The sequence below is a fragment of the Peromyscus maniculatus genome, chromosome 4 (genome assembly GCF_049852395.1).
Source record: "Peromyscus maniculatus bairdii isolate BWxNUB_F1_BW_parent chromosome 4, HU_Pman_BW_mat_3.1, whole genome shotgun sequence".
Taxonomy (NCBI): Eukaryota; Metazoa; Chordata; class Mammalia; order Rodentia; family Cricetidae; genus Peromyscus; species Peromyscus maniculatus.
In genome coordinates this window covers 112,123,188-112,128,459 of record NC_134855.1, presented here as the reverse complement: position 1 = coordinate 112,128,459, position 5,272 = coordinate 112,123,188, and positions in this window count along the sequence as shown.

Here is a 5,272-nt window from a genome sequence, read left to right as displayed (position 1 = left end):
ATTACCTATATTATATATATGACATTAATGCTATATACAAATTTTATATGGACATGTTACATATTGATATTTCAACTTTGAATAATTTGTATGTTTTAATATAACTGTAACTGCTACCTGTGACACCTTAATATATCTTATATGTGCCTTGAATTTAGATATTTAGAATTTTTTAGATGGCTTTTTGAATATCACTATGAATACAATGAATATATTGTAAGAGTTTGGTAATCATGTACTATGGGTAATACAACTTGCTGGTACTTGTTATTAAACACCTACAGGCTATATATTATTAAAATATGTATTTTATTAACTTATTTTGTTTAGATATTCAAATAATGAAAATAACTCATGCTTTACAATATAGTTCCTTTTCTTTTGCTTTGAAAATTATGTGACTAGTAATACAAATGTAATGTAGCAAACTCTATCACCACAAATTAGTAATACAGTAAATAGTCATCATAATGCCATAATAAATATGATATACACTTTAGGTATAAAGGTGGTGCTCTCCCTTTTTTCTTCTCTAAATGATGCTGTGTGCATAATATTCCCAGGATTCTCAGTACAATTTGGGGGGGGGTGTAATTTTGTGTGTACCGGTACCTTTGTGGCATTCAAATTAAGCAAGAGGAAGTCAGGTGCTTGTCTAAGGCCACATACATAATCATGGACAAGGTTAGCATTTCATTTGCAGCAATTTCAAGCCAGATTAAAGTTGTTATATGTTAATAAAGTTAATAAAGAAACTTTTTTGGAAATACCTGCTCTGCTGTACCAACTTAGACTAGACCCACTTGACTTCTTTTTTTGTTTGTTTCTTAGTATGACAAGTTCTGGGACTTAGTAGGGAGTGGCAGTCTGACTGATCATGGGTACTCACAGGAGGAGGAGCAGCTGGAAATGTACTCTAGAGGTAGAGAGGTCTAGAGCAATCTGCATGGGAAAGTTCAATTTCTGTACAGCAGAGCAATAGTTAACAATTGTGGTCCTCAGGTTGGCAGCTTCTGTCACCTGGGAACTTGCAGAAATGTGAACATCAGATCAAGCAATCTGGAGAAGGCTGTCAGGTGGTCCTGATTCACTCTGGAATTTGGGAATCATTGAATTTGAGAAATGCCAGAGTCACAGGGTGAGGAGTCCTTGAATTGTTCTGGTAAGTATGACATGTTTGGTTTCCATGTGTTACCCACTGAGTCAGGACTAACCGGCCAGGTGTGTTGATGTCACCCAGTTGACTGGTGGCCCTGTGACATTCCTGTTTTCTGTAAAATTGCAAGCACAGTCTACTTCCCGCCTCCCACTGCCTTGTAAAGTATTGTGTCTACAGAGGGGAAACATAATATTTTCAGGAATTAAGGCAAATCTGAAGACTGTCCCAATAAAGTCATTGTGTTCCTGCCTGTTTCCTGCTGGCTGACTTTCTCTTGAGAATAGGAGCCAGGAAATCTTTGCGGCAGGTGTAGTTCTAACAGATGTTGCAAAGCCGGAGACAGCTCATTGCTTCCCTTATTTGTTGTGAATTCAATAGCTTTTGAATTCATGTAGATATCACCTTGGTTGCACACAGAGAAAATTTTCTGCTTTCCTAGTAAAAGGGTGTGTTTTCCTCTGCCCCCCATGCCCACCCCCAGGACTTATCAGTTCCCTATTGCCCCAGGAAAGCTTCTGTTTCTTTAAGACTGTCAGGGACAATAGTGTTTGTTCTGTTTTCTCTACATCTCCTGTAATGTAATGTAAATCTGAAATGGTGAGGCACTCTCTGGGCCACACTCATGTAGAAATGGGTGTCTCCTATAAGAGCCATCTATCAGCCAGATGGTTTTCCTTTCAGATGACTGTAACATAAAAAGACAAAAGAAGAAGATTTTCCTGGAATTCTTCTTTTCAGAAGTGTAAAGGCTAAGAAGGGACAATAAATCATTGTTTGGAAGGGACTTTGGTGCCAGCCCAGCTCAGCTACCTCATGTCTGTTTGAACTTCTACAAATTACTTCTCTCTAGCTGCTATGAGAGCTGTTCAAAGGATTCAATTGCTAACTTGTCAAAAATTATTGGAATACTGATTAGAAAGTATTAAATACATTATAACTGTATTAAATTGATGTTATTATTAATAATCTAATACACCAAGAAATTCTATTAAAAGAATGATCCACTTATAGTCACCATTTTATGTTTACTGGGAGGAGAAATAAGCTGGTATAGGAAACAGTAAGCAAACCTTTTACAGCCGCCCTTTGGAGCTAGGAAATCACCTTCCCATGCCGCCTCATAAACTCGCCTGCTGATTAAATTTTCACTACATTTGCCTTAACTCCACACCTGAATTCACTGATCCTTAGGAGCAGGTGCTCTGCCCTGGTCCTCGCTGTATAAAGCAGAACAGTGCACAAGCAACTTTCATATTATAGCAGATTTAACTTTCAGAAAGACATGTTGCAGTGAACCAGAAAGCATAATTATGTCTAAATCCTCATTCACTCTGGCACATCGAGGCTTTACCTTTATTTGGCTGTTTCTCAGGGCACACCCATGGTGCTGCAAAACACACTCGCTGTCCACAAAGCTTAGGTCTTGGTGGTGATCTTTAAAGTAACTTCCAGATCAAACGACTAGGTGACTTAAGACGTGGGGCCACATCTTGATGAAGAAAGCAGTGCAGGAAATTCTAAACACCACCCCCAATTTTCCGGACTACCAGACTTACACATGAAAAGACTTTTGAAATGATAAAGTATCTAAGCAGCAGGAAAGGAACATTGCAGATGCCTTGAGAAAGGGAACTCAATGCAGGTGGACATTGCAAAGAGAAACTACATGAAAAACTTGGATACTGAGTTGGATATTACACATTGAGTAGACTCCAGATGTCTCCTGCTTGAGGAACAAGGTCATATCACATGACACCTTTTGGCCTTGGAATGGTGATAATGGTCACCATTCAGAAACGAGTTCAGAAAAAGCATTCTGTGACAATGACTCAGAAGAAGGTACCCTGCCATACTAACTGGTTCTTAATTAAATAAATCTAGTAAGTACAAAGAGTATCACGCCAACTTTCTCTTACCAGATCATGGAGCTTCTACAGGGCTTGGTCCATTTTTTTTTCTTCACAGTGCTCGCTTTGCAAGCTGCAGTCGGAAAACAATGCTAAGTGTTCTGTTATCCAGATCTTCCGTCATTCTGACACTTAGCCTGCAAACCTCTGTGCAAATCAGCTCTAATGGAGATATTTAAGTCCAGTTTTAAACTGCTACAATTCCAAAGCATTGATTTCAATGACTGGGGAGCTGGTGTCTAGTTTTCTTTCATTTATCCCTAGCAAAGGAACATTGATTCTTGTGTTCTGCTTTATTGTCTTTAGAAGTGAGTTGAACAATGCAGTATTTTGTGTTTTACCTGTTACTTTTGACATTCACTGTAATTTATAAATTGTATCAAGAACAATTAGATATTTGATGACAAAAATTGAAGATGAGAGAATCATGATCATAATGTTGATGTGGAGAATTTCACCAGTGTGTGGCTAGAATGGGTGTTTTTTGCTGTTTCTATGTTGGATGACAATATCTGGTGTACTCCATTTCTGTTTGCTTCAGATGATTTTTCCCATTTGTAGTATAAATCTGTCAGAAATATGGATTCAGGGATTGCCATACTTACACCCACTAGTTCACTGCCACCCCCTCGCCACGTGTCCTTCCTTGTACGTTTCTGTCTGGCTTGAAGCCAGGACCTACTGGCATCCCAAATTGACATCTCATCAGAATTCATGTAGAGCTCAGCTTTTAAATGTCCAGCTATTTAGGCCCCTCCTCCTGCCTGAATGAATGATTGTTTTTAATTATTAAGATGAGTAGATAAAATGTGACATGCAATTAAATTTGAATTTCAATAAACAACAAATGTATTATTAGTACAAGTATTTATCGTGTTATTTAGGGTGTACTTGGACTAAAAAGGTTTTTTCAAAAGTTCAAATATATCTGAGCACCCAGATTTTGAAGCTCCCTCTTCCATCCATCTCCCTCTTTCTCTTTCTTTCTTCCTCTCTCTCTCTCTCTCTCTCTCTCTCTCTCTCTCTCTCTCTCTCTCTCTCTTTCTGTCATATATAAGAGAACTTTATCATGAATAGAATACTATGACTTATATTTTTAGTGGTTCCCAAACTAATTCTGTTAGATTTCAGTCTTATTTTTCATCAAACTTCATTTCAAACTTAAACCAAAGAACCTCCACACAGTATGACTTTTTTAAAAGTCGAGGAATTAAGGACTGTTTTTTATTTTAATTTTTGAGATTAAAATATAATTACATCATTTCCCCTTCCCTTTCTTCCCTCCAAGCCCTCTCTGTGTACTTTTCCTTGCTCCCTTTTAAATTCATAAATTATTTTTCATCAATTGTTGTTACATACATATGTATAGCAATAATATGGTAAGCTTGTTTATTATTCAGGGTAAACATTTTTGTTTGATTTCATAAATACCTGTTTCTTGGGTCTTATGTAGATGTTTATCATTTTATTTTTATTCTTAAAAGCCCTCTGCTATATTTATTGATATACAAAACCATTTGACAATCCTATTGCAGATTTTACATGGCATAAAACCCTTAGCTAGAAATATAAAATATTTTTAATGCAAAGGGTTACAAGAGAATTCTGAAATTTTATCACAAGACTTTAAAATGAGAAAAAGTAATAACTAACACTTCTTTGACTTCCCTAAAGAAGAAAAATAGCAACAAAAGAAGTGGTCTACTAAGACAGGTGTAGTTAAGTCCCCATGAAAAATTCCAGAAGGAAGAGGAGGTAGGACTCTGAGTATGAAGTCCAAGTGTACCACTTGAACTTCTTGAAAGATTCAGTGCCTTGGAGAACAAGTGTATGAGAAGCTGCTGAGAACACAGATCTTGGAAACACTACACATTCCAGCACAAATCCCTAGACCCAGGTACCATGGGAACAGCTGATCTTCTACAAACACATATTGATATGAAGTACTAAGATAGGCCCTGACACGCTGTCGGGATATTATGAGCAAGGTGAACAGTAACCAAGGGGACCAGGCCAGCAGCAGGAAGCTGCTTATATCCCAGCTGTGAATTCAACAGGGGTGCCTGGGCTTGAATATTCCTTTTGCCCTCAGCTAATATGTGTACTGACCTCTGCCTAAAGGGCTTAGAAATATTTTTAAGTAATTTGGTTCCCATAAACAGTGTCCTCTTCGGGTGTGATATGAGGAAGAGAGCCACAAATAATA